The sequence below is a fragment of the Acinonyx jubatus genome, chromosome D4 (assembly GCF_027475565.1).
Source record: "Acinonyx jubatus isolate Ajub_Pintada_27869175 chromosome D4, VMU_Ajub_asm_v1.0, whole genome shotgun sequence".
Taxonomy (NCBI): domain Eukaryota; kingdom Metazoa; phylum Chordata; class Mammalia; order Carnivora; family Felidae; genus Acinonyx; species Acinonyx jubatus.
Window position 1 is genome coordinate 81909740 of NC_069391.1, and position 18425 is coordinate 81928164.

At 44.1% G+C, this 18425-nt stretch overlaps 1 long non-coding RNA gene across 1 annotated transcript in view; it reads right to left on the reverse strand.

The window, feature by feature from the left end:
* LOC128312244 (uncharacterized) overlaps window positions 1–18425 on the reverse strand; it is an 83304-nt gene that overhangs the window by 13938 nt on the left and 50941 nt on the right. The window contains exon 4 of the long non-coding RNA XR_008291270.1: window positions 4543–4670. This is a non-coding gene — a long non-coding RNA (uncharacterized LOC128312244). The remainder of the gene's footprint in view (window positions 1–4542; window positions 4671–18425) is intronic.

The window sequence follows — 18425 nt, forward strand, 5'->3', positions numbered from 1 at the left end:
CAACTTTGTGTTGCTGGTGCTCAGCATTCTATTTACAAGATTTTCTTTGTTGACACGCACGATGGTTGCTTTTATGTGTCAACTTGGCTACACTCCCCACTTACTCCATGAAACACTCACCTACGTGTTACTAGGCAGGTATCTTATAGATGTGCTTTAAAGTCCACAATCAGCTGTCTTCGAGTCAAGGAGATTTTCCTAGATAATTTGGGTGGACCCGATGCGATCCATCGGTTGAAGGACATTAAGAGGAGAGCCGAGGCTTCTCTGAAGAGGAAGAAATTCCATCTGTGGACAGCAGCTTGAGCTCGCACGCGGCTGTTCCAGTCTGTCTTTCCCGATGACGTGTGCTGTGGATTTCAGACTTGTCTGGCCAGGTCCACGGTTGTATGAGCCAATTTCTGGCAATAGACCTCTTACTGTATGTCTCCCTCTGGTTCCCACTGGTTCTGTTTCTCTGGGTGAACCCTGACTGATACAGTATATGTATCTCCGATTCATCTCTTTGCATCGCTGTATAGCAAGCACCCACAAACTCCTTATAAAAACCAAACAGTCAATATTGTAGGTTTTGTGGGCCATACAGTCTCTGTTGCAAGCACTTCCCAATGCCACTGTAATATGAAAGCAGCCAGAGACAACACGTCAAGGAATGGGGTGGCTGAGTTTCAATAAAGGTTTATTTACACATACAGGCATCGGGCTGGATTGGACCCAAGAGCTATGGTTTGGTAACTCCCGCAAAATGATACACTGTTGTACGGGCAAACCACAATTTATACACTCTCCTGTTTCATATCTTCTACGTTTTCCCCCGTTACAACACAGTGCTGTCCCGAACGTTCCTGTGCACCTTTCTTATGCACAACTTCACGTGTTTTTCTCAATCTGTCTAGGAGTGGAATTGATGGGTCCTGGGGTATACGAATCCTCCACCTAATGGTGCCAAACTTCAAGCTAAAGAGATCATTCTAATTGACACACCTACTAACAGGGCCCAAGACTTTTGGTTTCTCCCCAACTTCCACACCGTTGGGAGCTATCAGACGTATATTTCCAAAATGGCGTATGTAAAACTGCATTTCATTGTAGTTTCAATTTACATTTTCATAACACCTAATGGTGAGAGGCATCTCTTCATGTGACTACTTTCCATCCATATGTCCTCTTTTTTTTAATAGCAACTATTTCTTTTCCAATTAAAAAAAACATTTTTAATTGAAGGAGAGTTGACATACAATGTTACATTCGTTTTAGGTGCACACATAGTGATGTGACAATTCTATCCATTACAAAAGGCTCATCATGTTACATGTGGTTACCACCTGTCACCATACATATATCCTCTTGGATCAAGTGTCTATCCAAATCTTTTGGCTATTCTAAAAATGGGGTTTTGTTCTCTTATTCTTGACTTTTGTGAACTCTTTACAGATCATGGATCTAAGTCCTGTGGTGGATACGTGATTTGCAAATGTTTTCTCCCAGTCTTTAGCTTGTCTTTTCATTCCCTGAGGTGTCTTTTGCAGAGAAGAAGTTCTTAATTTTGATGACGTTCAAATTCATCAGCTTGTTCTCTTGTGGATCATATTTCTGGTAACATAGCTAAGAAATCTACCCAGAACCCCAAGTCACAAGAATTTTTTTTTTTTTTTTGCCTGTTATCTTCCAAAAGTTTTGTATTTTCAGGTTTACATTTTAGGTCTACGATGTATTTTTATGTTTTATTTTTTTAGGTTAAAAAAACTTTTTTTTTAATTTATGTAATCCCTACCCCCAACATGGGACTCGAACTTACAACCCCGAGATCAAACGTCACACGCTCTCCTGAACGAGCCAGTCGGGCACTCCTCTCTGATGTATTTTTAATTAATTTTTGTATACCGTGCACGACACGGGTCAAGGTTCATTCTTTTTGCACATGGATGTCCTATTCAAGTACTATTTTTGTTGAAAAGACTATCTTTCTCTGTTGCCTTTGCATCTCTGTAAAAAATATCAGTTGATCAATAATGTACGCGTCAGGTTCTGGGCTCTGTGTTCTGTTTCGTTCATCTATAGGTCCATCCTTTTGCCAATTCCACACTGTCTTGATTACTGGCTTTTTATAGCAACTCTTGAAATCAGGTGGCCTGCCTCCTCCCATTCGTTCCTCTTTTTCAGAAATGTACTGACTATCCTAATTCCTTTGCCTTCTCACGTCATTTTTAGAATCAGCTTGTTGACACCTATAAGAATACCCTGCTGGGATTTTGATAAGGATTATGTTGAACGGATAGATCAATTTAGGGAGGACAGACATTTAACAATGAACAGGGTACGTGTCTTTCAGTCAATTCGGCTCTATGTTTAAGTAGGCTTCATGCCCGGCATGGGGCCCAATGCAGGGCTTCAACTCATGACCCTGAGATCAACACCTGAGCTGAGATCAAGAGTCAGACACTTAACCTTCTGAGCCACCCAGGTACCCCAAAATACAATTGATTTTTGTATATTGACCTTGAATCCTGCAACCTTGCTAAACCCATTAGTTCTAAAAGGTCTTCCTTTGCTAATTTATATATTGGCTTTGGGCTTTTTAAATTGGTTTGCAAGAGCTATTTATGTATTCTGTATATTCATTCAGTGGATAAATATTTATTGAGTGCTTCCTATGTGTCAGGCACTATATTAGCATATTAATCTTGAGTCCATTTTCTTCATTGCAAAATTCTTCGGGAAGACATTATTTCATCTCAGTTACAGAAATAGTTATAGAATACCTGTCCATGAGTTTGCTTATTCAAAAAATTTATTGAGTACCTACCATATGCTAGACAATAGCTTAGCTAACGGAGACACGGCAGAAACGACAGGACAGATGCTGGAGGTCCCTCTACTCCTCTGATGGAGGAGAGAGACCACAAATAAAAGGTAAATGCATCATCTAATTACAGGTAGTACAAATGCTTTGGAGAAAATAAATTGAGATAATAGGCCCGAGGGGACAGGTGGGAAGACAGGAAAAAAGGTGCTAGGAGACAATGTGTAAGCCGAGCTGAACAAAACGAGGCAAGAGCACTCCAGGAGGAGTCCCCAGCAAGTGCAAAGGCCCTGGGTGAAAATGAGCTCGGCATGATCAAGGGACAGAAGGAGGGCCAGAGTGTCTGGAGTGTACTGAGCAGGGGACGGCGGTGTGAGAAGAGACTAGAGAGACAGAGAGGGACCGGAGGTAGGGAGAGGCCATGATAAAAGGGCGACACTTGATTCGCAGTCCTTGGGAAACAGCAATGTATATGCCAAGCATCTCTGATACAAAGATAAGTAACACAAACCCCTGCCCTCGGGGAGGCCATGATCCAGTGGGAGAGACAAACACACGAATCGATGCACTGAAGAGTGAAAAGTAATGTCATCGAGGTGGGTATGCAGGACGTGTGGGGGTAGGAAGCAAGAGTGATTCTTTAGCTGTATTTTGCAAGTTACAATTTCTGCAGCCTCCTATTTAAACCCTAAAGTATAGAACTTCCCTTAAAAATCATATAGCACATATTTCATATGTGGCACCGCCTTAATTTCAAAGGGTAGAGATCCCTTCTCTCTGCTGCCACTGTAGCTCTTGCTTGTCCCCATTCTAGTACCCATAGAACCTACATGTACTTGCCTCTCTGTCCCAACGATTGCTAAGTTCCATGAAGGCAGCAGCTGAGCCATATTCCCTACTATCCTGCTATTAGTATCCCATTTTGCAGATGAGCAAACTGATGACCAGAGAGAGTAAGTGGCTTGTCCTCTGAAGCACAGCTATGGTGGCAGGTAGGGCAGACTGTCAGGGGCCTCGCCTTTTCCTGGGTTAGGGTTTTTTTCCTTCACTACCCCCTCCATCCTATGGTGACTTTGGGGAACATCTCACAGAACATGCATGTCAAAGTGATGGGCTTGCTTCCAAACGAATTCACTGACACGCCTCTCACTACTGAAATGGCGCCAGGAAATTATAATTAATTCAATCATTTTTATCGTAAAACATATCGTGCATCGAGAAGAGAATAAAATTGTACAGTTGGAAAACCAGTAAAGCTCCGAGTCCACAATATCCTGGAGAAGAATTAGATCTTCTTCTTTTAGAAGCCTTCTGTAAAGGGTCTCAGTCGGCTGAGGGTCTGACTCTTGATTTCGGCTCAGGTCATGATCTCGCGGTTTGTGAGTTCGAGCCCTGCATCAGGCTCCATGCTGACGGCCCTGATGGTGCGGAGCCTGCTTGGGATTCTCTCTCTCTCTGCCCCCTCCCATACGCACTCTCTCCCTCCCTCAATATAAATAAATAAACTTAAAAAAAAAATGCCTCCTGTGCATCCTTCCCTAATCATACCCCTCCCTCCCACGTTTGAAGTAAACATTTACCTTACTTTGGGTTCATCAGTCCCTTGCTGGTTTTTGTTTTTGTTTTGTTTTTTACAGATTTCACACGTTTATGTATATATCTAAACAAAATATGGTTTTATTTTGAAATGCCGAGTAGCAAGCACAAGCCTAGCTGTGTTAAGGACAGGGTGATCTTACCTCTATGGGATGAAGGCTTCGGGAAAGGATAAGCTATGGAGTCCTGGAGCCAGAGCCCGTGGGCAGGTGCTTGGGCGTGCATGGAAGTGACTAGGAGGGAGGTCAGCGGGCAAGGTCCTATCTGAGTCCTGGGGATGAAATGGGAGAAAAAGGGTTAGCACAGGCCTGTAATTCACTCCTTCCCTGAGATGCCTCAGCCAGACCTCCCTATAATCCCGGCAGTGATATTTAGGAGGAGAAAGATATGGGGAAGGACTATGTAAAAAATGTTTTCAACGGGAATCCCCTGCTCTGTTTAGATTGGGTATTGTAAATAAACGTGTACTTTTTGGATTAAGGGGTGTGGCTGCCTAGAGAATTGGGTATTCAGGTAAACATTTCCTACCTGCATAGTTAATGAATTAAAAAGCCACGAGGCTCCAAACAGATGCAGCCTTCTTTGAGAGCAGTCGTCCACACGGTTTAAAACTCATCAGCTGCTCAGACACCAAAATGTGTCTTAATGCGGGAGGAGGGACATCGTTTGGCAGCTGGTGGTTTGAGGACCCAGCGGGAAAAGAATGTTCTGTTTGTGCCTTTTTCTTGCCTGTAGCCTTTGAGTCGTGAACAAAATGCGGTGTTAAGTGAGATCTAGGACTCTTACAGTCCCACTTGACAAGCGGACATTTTGTGCGAACTCAATCCGGATCACCACAGTTGGGGTATCTGGCAGTATTGTAGAATGGTCCGGATACTCGATGTCTACTAGAAATGTGGTCAAAGAATGTGATCTCTAATATCTTCTAAGTTCACCATGGATTCCCCCAGCTCTCCCCAGCATGGTAAACCATGATGAGATAGCACCTTACACCATTAGGATGGCTACTAAGCGTTGACAAGGATGTGGAGAAGTTGAAAGCTCGTGCACCATTGGTGGGAATGTCAGTGGGTGCCACCACCACGGAAAACAGTACGGAGGTCCCCCCCAAAAATTAAAAATAGAAATGCCATATGATCCAGCGGTTCCAATTCTGGGTATTTATCCAGCGGAAATGAAATCAGGACCTGGAAGAGGTAACTGCACTCTCGTGTTTATTGCAGCCAAGATATGGAAAGAACCTAAGTGCCCGTCAAGAGATGAATGGATAAAGAAGACGTGACACACACACATACACACACAATGGAAGTTTAGTCCACCATGGGAAAGAAGGACAGCCTGCCTTTTGCAACAACACGGATGGGCCTTGAGGGCATTATGCTAAGTGAAAAAAGTTAAATGAAGAGAGATAAATAAGTGGTGTCACTTATATTTCAATCTGAAGAAGCTGAACTCCTAGAAACGCAGACTAGAATGATAGTTGTCAGGGGCTAAGGGGTGGGGGGATGGGAAGATGTCGGTCAAAGGGAACAAACTTGCGGTTATACGATGAGTAAGTTCTGGAGAGCTAATATACAGCACAGTGATTATTGTTGATGATGCTGTATTTTATATTTGAAAATTGCTAAGAGAGTAGATCTTAAATGTTGTCATCTCAGAAAAGAAGTGGTAATTATGTGATGCGGTGCAGGTATGAGCTAACACTAGGAATCATTTTGCTGTATGTATGCATATCAAATCAATACGTTTTATATCTTAAACTTACATGACGTTATATGTCAGCTGTATCTCAACATACCTGGAAAAAAAATAGAATTACCGTATGACCCAGCAATTCTGCTTCTAGGTATATATACTCCATAGAACTGAAAACTGGGTCTCAGAGGAATATTTGTGTGCCCACCTTCACAGCAGCAGTGTTGAGAATATAAGGTGGAAGCAACGTAAACGTCCATCAGTGGATAAATGAAGAAACAAATCCGCCATGTACCCACGGCGGAATATTATTCAGCCTTAGAAAAGGAAGGAGATTCCCATTCCCATTCCAATATGGCTGAACCCTAAGGACATCATGCTAAGGGAAATTTGTCATAAAAGATGAATATTGCATAATTCCACTTTTATGAGGTATGGAGTGCAGTCAAAGTCATACAGATAAAAAGTGAAGGATGGTTCCAGGGGCTGGGGTGGGGAGCATGGAGTGTTACTGAATGGGTACAGAGGTTCAAGTTTGGAAACTGAAAAGAGTTCTGGAGAGTGGTTACACAGCCCCACAGATGGACTTCGCACTACCGAACTGTACATTTAAAGGGGTTAAGTTTTTAATAAATAGGTAAACCTACTTTCGCCACAATAGAAAACAAAAGAATAGGACAAAGCAGGTCACATTGGTGTGTTACAGGTGCCCCCGCTGATCCAGGGAGCAGGGCAGGGAGGGGAGACAGGCCAAGTGCAGGTAAGAACCGAGGCCAGTTTCACCCAGACACGTCCCCTTTAGTGAAAGACAGGACAGTGGCAGAAAGCATCACGCTGATCACAGCATTCTTTCTCTGCCACGCTGCTCCAGCCGGACGGGCTGCCCTGTACCTCTCTGCGGGGCCGTCCCTCTGAGCTCTCCCTCTGCCACACTCCTGGGGAGTGCTTTCACCTCTTTGCTCTGTTGGACCTTCTGTTTTCTGGATCTCACCTTCTCTGGACTCTGCTCCAAGGTGTACTCCCTCCTTTGGTGGGGCATACATGGGAGGCAAATCTCTTGAGATCACGCACTCGAGAAAGCATCTTTATTCTACCCTCTTACACAAAGACAGTCTGGGTGAGGGTGGGATTCCAGCACAGAGCCGCTTTTCTTCAGAATTTTGGAGGAATGGCTCCACTCTCTTGACTCCGATGTTGCCATCGGCAAGTCTAAACCCGTTCTGACGGCCGTCCCCCTGGGGGTGACCTATTTTTTTTTCCTCTCTGGGCCTCGGAAGTGCCACATTTGTTTCCAGCGTCACGGGAAACTTACAATGACGTGCGCTGGTGTGGCTCTAGCCTCGTTCATCCTGCCGTGAGTTCTTTAATCGGGCAGCCCAGCTCACAGGTAAACCTAACGTCCGTAATGCTTATTGAATTATTTCATCAATGATTTTGCCCCCCCCCCCCACCATGTGTTTTCTACCACAAAATCCTCTATCACTTAAGTATGGACTTTTCTGGACTGCTCCTCTATTTTCTTATCTTTTCCTCTTTGTCATTTTGCTTTACTGTCTGGGAGATTTTCTCAGCTTTGTCTTCTATTCCCTCTTTTGAACGATCTTCATTTCTGCTATTAAAAGCTCTTTTTTTTTTTTCCAAAAGCTCTCTTTGTTTTCTAAATTTTCCTCTATTACAGCATCGTGTTCTGATTTCATGGAGGCATTGTCTCCTCTCTCTGTGGATATTTATTACAGTTTATGGAGATGAAGTTTTCTTCTCCCTGAATAGCTTGTGCCTTTCTCGCTATGCTTTTATTTGTTCATCTCATTGTTGGAGGCTTTCCTAAACTGTCTGGTAATGTTGGCTGTTTGCTCATGATGAGGAATTGGGAGTTAAAATGCTGACCAGAATCTCTCAGAGCACGGGTGGGGCTTGTTAACTCTGGGCATCCTTCTAGGGCTTTCTCGCAAGGCTTTTTGGGGGGACTGATGCATCTTGGAGTCATTCCTCCAGAGCTGGCCAGACTCCCCCTCAAGAAGAGGCTTAAAATCACATGACCACAATGTTCTGGAAGACTGATGGGAGAAGAGGGCTTGAGGTCTCTGTTACAGGGTACTCAGCACACATACTGACACTTAATTTCCCCCCTATTGGCACGGTTCCTGTCTCCATCTTAAAGAAAAAAGGCGTTTGCTTACTGGGTGAGTTACAAATGACTCTCCACAAAAAGACAACACACGCAGAATCACTTTTGTCTCTACTGAGATACTACAGGGGGTTTCCTACTCACACTGCTGTCTGGTCGACCCCTTTCCTGGACCACCTCTCTGCAGCTTTGCTCAGAAGCTTAATAACCCACGTGAGAGCTTTCTTACTTGACTACATCTTTGGTTTTTACCAACTGCCAGCGCATTTCTTAGGCTCATGAAGCTTTACACCTGTTTGCTTCTTGTGAGCAGGTGCGGTACTCTCCTCAGTAACCAAGAAGCCCCTAGTATCTCCTTTGGTAAATAGGACGGGAAATCAGGCCATGGTCGACTGACTTCCTTCTTTTCAATCAAGACTCACATGTTGGGCCTCCCAAATGTCACCCAGCCCTGAAGGATGAGAAGGTGGAGAAAGAAAAAGAGAGGGTTCTAGACAGGAAACAATTTTCGAGTAATTTGGCTTATTTAGGGAAATGGGAGGGAGGCTGGAGGGTCGGAAGGCTGAGGGTGGGTTCGTGGGCCGCTGTGGAGGGCTGAGCGGGGATTGGCAAGAAATGAGTGACACAACCCAACCAGGAGATGACCAGCTGGCAACAAGGGGACCGGACGAAACCCCAACCGGGCGGTTTAGAAGATGGATGAGAGCCAGAGACACCAAGTGTGGAGCCTGAGATGATGACAGTAAAAATAGCAACCAAATTATCAATGCTAATTCGCATACCAGATGCATCAGGACATTATCTCCAATTTTCATCCAACCTCCCACAGAGGGATCGTCACTCCTGCACTACAGATGCAGAAGCAGAGGGTCCCAGAAACCCAGAGCGGCGAGGTCTGGCTGCCTCTAGAGTCAAGCTGCCTTCTCGTGTGCCAGGCCGGGTCCTAACTCATGCCAAGTGTATTTGCTTATTCAGCCAGCCAGCCAGCTGGTACCAACTAACCGCTGAGCTAGATGCTGAAAACAACAAGAATACCGTCCCTAGGGGTCAGAGAACCCTACGTTCTCTTTAAAAAATTATTAAGTTAAATTATTAATTTTTATTTGCGTGTAGTTGACACGCAATGTTCCATTCGTTTAGGTATACAGTGTAGTGACTCGACAAGTTTCAATATCACACGACGCTCGAGTGTGGCGACCCTCTGTCCCCATATGTTGCTAGTACGATATCACTGGCTATGTTCCCCATGATGTGCCTTTTGTTCCCATGACCTATTAATTATGGAACTGGAAGCCTGTATCTCCCTCTCCCCCTTCACTCATTTTGTCCATCCCTCCCCCCGCCCCATCCTTCTCCCTCTAGCAACTATCAGTTTTTTCTCTGTGTTTACAGGTCTGGTTCTGCTTTTTGTCTATTTGTGGTTTTTTTTGGGGGGGGGGTTTGGTTGGTTTTAGACTCCACACACGAGGAAATCATATGGTATTTGTCTTTCTCAGGCTGACTTATTTCACTTAGCATAATACCCTTTAGGTCCATCCATGTTGTTGCAAATGGCATAATCTCATCCTTTTTATGGCTGTGTAATATTCCCGTGATGTGTGTGTGTGTGTGTGTGTGTGTGTGTGTGCACGTGTGTACTACATTTTCCTTGTCCGTTTGTCTACAGATGGACACTTGGGTTGCTTCCATATCTTGGCTTTAGTAAATACTGCTGCAATAAACATAAAGGTGCATATGGCCTTTTAGATTAGTGCTTTTGTTTTTTGGAGGGTAAATACCCAGGATTGGAATCATTGAATCATACGGTACTTCTATGTTTAATTTTTTGAGGAACCTCCAAAGTGTTTTCCACAGTGGCTGCACCAACTTACATTCCTACCAACAGTGCACGAGGGTTCTCTTTTCTCCACACTCTCATCAATATTTGTTATCTGTCCTTTTGACGTTAGCCATGCTGGCAGGTGTAAGGTGATATCCCATTGTGGTTTTGATTTGCAATTGCTCGATGATTAGTGATGTTGAACATCTTTTCATGTGCCTATTGGCCATCTGTATGTTTTCTTTGGAAAAATGTCTTTTTAGGTCCTCAGCCAATTTTTAAATTAGATTGTTATTATTATCTTTGGCATTGTGTAAGTTCTTTATGTATTTTGGATACTAACCCCTTATTGGCTATATCACTTGCAAATATCGTCTCCCGTTCATTACGTTGCCTTTTTGTTTTATTGATGGTTTCCGTCACTGTGCATAAGCTTACTTTGGTGTTGTCTCAACAGTTTAATTTTGCTTTTGTTTCTCTTAGCTTCGAAGACATATCTAGAAAAATGTTGCTATGGCCCATGTCAGAGAAATAACTGCCTCTGTTCTTCTCTGGGAGTTTAATACTTTTAAGTCTTTAATCCATTCTGAGTTTATTTTTGTGTATGGTGTTACAGGGTCGTCCAGTTTTCTCAAAATCATTTGTTGAAGAGACTGTCCTTTTTCCCGTTGTATGTTCTTGCCTCCTTTGTCATTGATCAATTGGCCTTAGGTGTGGGTTTATTTCTCAATTTTCTATTCTCTACTCTCTTCTCTTGATCTATGTGTCTGTTTTTCTGCCAGTACCATACTGTTTTGATTATTACAGCTTTGTAGTAGATCTTGAAATCTGGAATTGTGATACCTCCTGCTTGGTTGTGGTTGTGGTTGTTGTTGTTGAAGGTGGCTTTGGCTATTGAGGGTCTTTTGTGATTCCACACAAATTGGAGGATTATTTGATCTAGTTCTGTGAAAAAAGCTGTCGGTATTTTTATAGGGACAGTATTGAATCTGTAGATTGCTTTATGTAATATGGATATTTTAACAGTATTAATTCTTCCAGTTCACAAGCACGGTATGTCTTTCCATTTGTTTGTGTTGTCCTCAATTGCTCTAATCAATAGTTTATAGTTTTCAGAGTAGAAGTCCTTAACATCTTTGGTTAAGTTGATTCCTATGTACCTTATTCTTTTTGGTGCAATTGTCAACGGGACTGTTTTCTTATTTTCTCTTTGGGCTGCTTTGCTATTAGTGCATAGCAATGCTATGAATTTCTGGGTATTAACTTTGTATCCTGCAACTTTACTGAATTCATTTATTACTTCCTGGGGTTTTTTTTGAGGGAGTCTTTAGGGTTTTCTATGTGTAGTATCATGTCATCTGCCAATAGTGACGGCTTAATTTCTTCTTTACTAACACGGATGCTTCTCATTTCTTTTTCTTTTTTTTTTATTTATTTATTTTTGGGACAGAGAGAGACAGAGCATGAACGGGGGAGGGGCAGAGAGAGAGGGAGACACAGAATCGGAAACAGGCTCCAGGCTCTGAGCCATCAGCCCAGAGCCTGATGCGGGGCTCGAACTCACAGACCGCGAGATCATGACCTGGCTGAAGTCGGACGCTCAACCGACTACGCCACCCAGGCGCCCCATTCTCATTTCTTTTTCTTGTCTCACTGCTGTGGCTAGGACTTCCAGTACTATGTTGATTAAAAGTGGTGAGAGTGGGACATTCTTGTCTTGTTCTTAATCTCAGAGGAAAAGCTTTCAGGGTTGTTTTCATTAAGATGTTCGCTGTGGGTTTTTCATATATGGCCTTTATTATCCTGAGTACGTGCCCTCTAAACCCATTTTTGTTGAGAGTTCTATCATGAACGGACGTTGAATTGTGTCATATGCTTTTTCTGTATCTCCTGAGATGATCACGTGATTTTTATCCTTTGCTTTGTTGATGTGATGAATCACATTGATTGACTTGCAAATATTGACACATCTTTGCATCCCTGGAATCAGTCCCACCTGATTATGGCCAATGATTCTTTTAAAATATGGTGGAATGTGGTTGGCTAATATTTTGTTGAGGATCTTTGCATCTATGTTCATCAAGGACATTGGTCTGTAGTTTTCTTGTGTGTGTGTGTGTGTGTGCGCGTGTGTGGTGTCTTGGATTGTGGTGTCAGGGTAATGCTGACCTCATAAAGCCTATTTGGAAGCTTTTCTTCCTCTTCTATTTTTTGGAATAGCTTGAGGAGGGTAAGTATTAACTCTTCTTTAAATGGTAGAGTTCACCTGTGAATTCACCTGATCCTGGACATCTATTTCCCATAGTTTTTTGATTTACCAATTCAATTTCATTAACAGCTATCAGTCTGTTCGGAGTTTCTACTTCCTCCTGACTCAGTTTTGGAAGATTGTATGCTTCCAGGGATTTATCCATTTCTTCTAGGTTGTCCATTTTGTTAGCATGTAACTTTCTGTAGAATTCGGTTATAATCTTTTGTATTTCTGTGGTGTCAGTTGTTACCTCTCCTCTCTTGTTTCTGACTTTATTTGGTCCCCTTTCTCTTTTTTCCTTGATAAGTCTGGCTAGAGAATCCTACATTCTTTTAAAATCCACTTACCTTCCCAAAATCTTGTCTGTGAGCTCCATTTCAGTTCTTCGACATTCCTTTTGAATGTGAATCTCTATTTTTTTTATTTAAGAGAAAGAGAGGGTGGGGAGAGAGAGAGAGAAAGAGAGAGACAGAGAGAGGGAATCTTAAGCAGGCTCTACACTCAGCACAAAGCCCAACACGGGGCTTGATCCCATGACCCTGGGATCAGGACATGAGCTGAAATCAAAAGACACTCAGCAAACTGAGCCACCCAGGTGCCCCCGGACGTGAATCTTGAATGTGGGGTAACAGAGGCCGAGCCTTCCTGACTTAAGCATCAGTTCACAAGTGAGATCAAGGTAAGCTCTCCTTCAGAGCGATGGAATCCGCTACCCAAGCCTGTCAAGAGCAGGAGGAAACACGTCCCGAACATAAGGTCCGAACTATTCCAGGACTCCAGAGGAGTCCTTAGTGCCCTTACCTGCTATCTAGGTTCATAACTACCTGTGCCAGTGTGGGAAATGCCAAGAAAGAATCTTGCCCCTTATAATGGCAGCCTGTTATTATGACCTACAGTGTGTCGAGGATATGGATAGCTGCAACATTTTGCCCAGGTCCCGGGGTGTGGTTAAACTGAAAACATCAGCCACCTTCCTTCTTATGGAAACCCTCCCCCATGTATTGAAAGAAACATTCAAACTTTTGCCAAGCTCCTTCCTGAAGCTGTCACCCACCCATCCCATTTGCTGAACTCCAGCCATGTTCGTCTTTTTCTTGAATTTCTAAGCAGGCTTTTTTGCATGTGTGCTATTCCCAATTTCTTGGAAGCTTTCCCCCAAGTCTTTTCAGGGTTATCTCCTCCTTATCCGTAAGCCCCAGGCTCAGCCCCTTCTTTCCATCACAGCGTTTATTACAAATTAAAACGTTAAAAAATTTTTTTTCCAGTTTATTTTTTGTGTTGATGTCCTCGCGTTACCGTGAACTCCATCAGAGCGTGTGGGTATTTGCCTGGAATGCTGTCGTGTGCCCTGCACCCTGCAGAGTGTTAGGGAAAGCAGTTGTTCGATGCATATGCGATGAAAACATAAAAGTAGAAATTACACACACAGATTCACACCGCATATTCTGATCACTGAATTGGATTCCTTAACGTCTGAAAATTTCTATGTGGAGGATGTTTTATTCTTCCTTCTGTTAGACCCTCAGTAGGATCATTTTTAATTATAAGAATTCTATGGCATAATGCTCACTGATTTTCTCATGAGCAAGTATCACCTACTGATAATTTTTTTTTATGTATGACAGATTAGGTGTGGGTTCAAATGAATCACACCAGGGAATTTGTTCTAAATTCCTGAGTCACCAAGAAGGTGAACTAAAGAATCACATGGCTCTCTCACCGTCCCTTGTATAACTGCCCTGTCGAAGATTTAATCCTTGTAGGTATATTAGCTCTTGATTTAACAAACAGTAAGTGTTTGCTAGAAAACTGAATTACAAACAGCCTGATTCCTGAAATGGAAAATTGAAGTTTTGCGGCGACAGTATCTTAGTTTTGCTTTGCTTGTGGGATACAAACTATGCGCGCAAATCAGGATAAATCTGCAGTTTCAAAGGTTTGAAGCTGGACTCAACAAAATAGAACAATTTTCACAAAATTTGGAATTCGGAGTCATCGCTCGGTACAGTGTATTGCCAGGCACCCAATGTTCGTGACATTGCTAAGTAACAGGTGACCGTTCTTAAATCAAACTCACTACCGACCTCTGAGCTTCGAACAATTCCTGTTCTTCCTCCTCTGAAAGGCACCACCACTCACCCAGTGACCTTCTGTGAAGGCCAGAAACCTGGGACGCATCCTTGAGTTACCCATTTCTTTACCTTCACATACTGTCATATTCCAAATGCTTTCAATTTTCCCTGCCAAATATTTTTTGGACCTGGTCCCTCTATTCTATGTTCTTTTTGGTTCTTGCCCTCATAGAATTAGGTGGGCATTGTTCTAAGCACTTTGTATTACTGTCCATTTAGTCTTGGATGGCTAGCTCACCAGTTTTATGACAAGCCGGATTTTCAGATGAGGACCTTGAAGCACAGAGAAGTTCAGTAACTGAAGCTGGCAACCAACAGAGCTGGGATGTGAAGGCCACATGTGTAACCACTAGGATATGGAGCCGCCATAACACCTGACCTGCAACCCTATAATAGTCTCCTAACCAATCTTGCTGCTTCTTTCTTCTTCTAAAACTCTCCATAGAGCTATCCAAATGGTCCCTCAATAGAGCTATCCAAATGGTCCCTCAATAATGCAAAATGGATTAAGCTTGTTTAAAACTGTTCAATGATTCCTCATCTCCTGGAAGGCCAAGTCTAAAGTTCTTGGCATGGTGGGCATTGCCCTTCGTGACTTTGTCCAGCTAAGCCCTCCACCTCCCATCTCCAGAACTCAGTCAGTCACCTAATGTTGGGGCTGACCTTTCCCTCTGTAACATACTCATGCCCAAACCTTCATCACCCTGGTAAACACCAACCCAGGCTTCAAGATTCAAATATCACCTCTTCCTTATTTCTGTCTCTGAGAGACAAGACGTTTCTTCCTTTGTCTTCCTATATCACCTGTGTTACTAACAATGATCTCACTGCAATATAATTAGTTGTTTTTAGCTACGTCTCTAACCTGGACTATGAGATTCTTGAGGGAGAGATAATCCCACAGGCAACTTTACATCCTAGATATCCTTGGTGCACTGTGACATTTCTGACACAGAGGAGGTGCACATCACACATTTAGTTATGGGTTAAGGGATAAGAAACTTGGACCTGAGAGGGTGGAAAGTGACACCGCAAAGAGTAGAAGAGAATACGCCCAGTGGATTTTATAATGCATAATTTCTAGACATTCCCAGCCATTGAGCCCACCTATCTAACACTTGATTCTCTTTTACCAAGTTCACTAATTTAATAGACATTTCTTGAACGCCTATTGTGGGTCAGTATCATGCTAAGACGTAAGCAACACAAAGAAGAACAAGGCAGTGTCTCTTTCTGATGAGATCAAGTCCTTTCAGGGGCCTGGTATAGGTGCGGGGGAAGCCAGTAAGACTGGGCAGTCCCCATGCAGTATGGCAGGAACGGTGGGACAGGGAGACCCAGTGGGCGATGAGAGCACAGAGAAGAGGCACCAAACCCAGGGTGGGAGGGTGAAAGAAAGCTCCTCAGAGGTGGCGAGGCCTCTAAGAAGGGGAGACCGCAGACATTTTCGGAGAACAAAGAAAGCACTGACTTTTCTAAGCTCTGAGGTACGTTGGTTTTGCCAAATAGGTAAGCGAGAGATGGAAAACAGAGGGTGTCGTAGGCCATCCTGAGGGAACTCTGGCCTTATCCTCAAAGCTGCGGGGAATTGTGAAACATTTCAGATGAGGCAGGAATAGTTAGAAAAATCACCCTGACAGCGGGAAGCAGGGGGAGCAGAAGGTTGTTCAGTACTTTGGGCAAGAGATAATGAAATTCTGGCTGAAGGTTCCCCAGTGGAGAACGAGCAGTAGGCAGGTGTGAGATAAAATGGAGGGGTAGAATCCACACAGCCTGGGGACTGAACATGGAGAGTGAGATCAATGGGAGGGAGGAGTGAAATGTGACTCCCAACCCCGCGGGGGGGACAGAGCCATTCATGGAGCTAGGAAGCGTGAGAGGAAGACCAAACGGGTGGGAGGGACAGTGCGTTCATATTTGGACACGTCTCAGATTGCAGGGCTTGTGTCCTACCTGAGAGGAGATACTCCACAGGATCCGTTCAAAGAGGAGAGTTTTGAGCTGGCGATAAAGCATGAAAAATCACCGACGTATGAATGTTAAGGAAGAGGAGGGAAGGACTAAGGACGGACCCCCGAGGGATATCCACACAAGACATAAGAGGAAATGCGAGTACACTGACCACGCAAACACCCAGACGTCCATATTTGCAAAAAAAGAAGTCACAAAGCTGCAGCATTCTTACATTTAGAGATTCTGGTGTCAGCTAACCTTTGGAAAGGGGAAGATAGGCTAAGGCCACCGAGGAGGAGTGTATGTGCCGCGCACTCAAGAGCCAGGGGCAGGCTATAGCTTTAACGAATGAGGAACATGATTTAAAAAAAAAAAAAATCTCTCACATAAAGTCAAGGAGATTAAAATTAGTCAAGGGACGGTATGAATGCAGATATGAACAGCAATCACCGTCCCTGATTGCTATTGTGATGATACGAATGCATCACACTGTTTTTGAATATTTTTCTCCACGTGCTAGTATTTATATATTTGATTTCATCTAGCCTTTGGCACGTATATTTTCAGAGTTTCATTTGGGGAGGAACACTGCTATACTCCATAAAACGCACAAGTCCAGGCATTTCGATTGTATTGGGGTTTCATTATGTTCCCTGAACGAGAAAGAACATGCGAGCAAGAGAACGGAAGCCTTTTCGAAAGACTTATTCTGCAGCCTTCTGCGGCAATCCTTTGGTCCTCGTGGCCGGGGAATGTTTATCTATGTATTTGTGTAATACGCAGTCCCGCCGTATCCAAGCACCTGGAAAATCTAATTAGCCTGGTCTTGATTGACTGTGTGCAGGACAATGCCATAGTCCTCAGTCTGTTCTTTGTCTCCTACAGCGCGCTCACTGATATGAAAATGAAGACACAGTAAGAGTTTCCACGAGCAGCGCCCAACGGGCTTCTTACGGTATCGTGTCTGCACGGAATAATTGTCCATAAATAAGGAGGTCTCTCCACCAGTCAGGGGCTGGGGAGTAGACTGCACCCGAGGAGAACTCAGGGCAGGCGGTTTAGGACTACACCCCGGTTACACCATTAGAGGCAGAGCAGTCTTCAACCCTTGCTGGGGTAGCCCCCCAGCCAGCCTCACTGCATCGTTAGAGACTAGAGCAAAAGCACGGGGAAGAGGAAATTCAGGACATGTTCTGCTTTGTTTTCTTACCATTTAGCAAGATGCTGCCACCACGTTTGGCAGTGGCTTTGAAAGCTTAGAAAGTCCAGCCTGTAGAGGGGGGTCTAACCTGCCATTTGTGCAAGTAGGGAGGATTTGACGGAGACGGTGGTGAATGTACCCGAGCAGAGGCGGGTTGACCATGAAGCCGATAAGGCTTCAGCTTTCTGGTCCCTCACTAGAATAGGTCTCTTCCAAAGTGCTGTATTCATAAATCTGTGGTCATCAGTTTGCTTTCTTTGTCCAAAAGAGGGCTCCAGGAGGTGCCTGAGCTTCGGGTCCCATAAAATCTGGATCCGCCCCTGGGCTCAGTCCAGAAGTTGTTCCCTGCAGCCGAGCCCCCTTGTTGTGCTACAGAACTCATTCTCCCTCGTTCCTTTCCACGACCTACCCACCCACGCCCACTCTGAGTTTTAGATGGGCACAACTGCCCGTCCAGAGACTGCATTTCCCAGCCTGGCTAGATGCCAGGAGGGAGTCACGTGACTAGGATTTTGCCAGTGGGACGTGGACAGAGGTAATGTGGGCAACTACCGGGGTTTCCCCCTTCTAAGGGTATACACTCCCCATTTTTTTTTCTTTCCCCTCTTTCTACGGGCTGGCAAAGGGCATTAACGGGAGCAGCCATCTTGGGACCCAAAGAAGGAAGCCACGTATGAAAGGGAGCAGGCAATGATAGACCGCTCACTTCTGGACCGTGAGTGGGAAGAGATATAAGCTCATATTTATTTAAGCCTCTGGACGTTGAGGTCTTTCTGTTTCAGCAGCTTGGACTGTGCCCTTCACACCAGCGGGCCCCTCCGGGTGAGGATTTATTTCCAGGGCAATG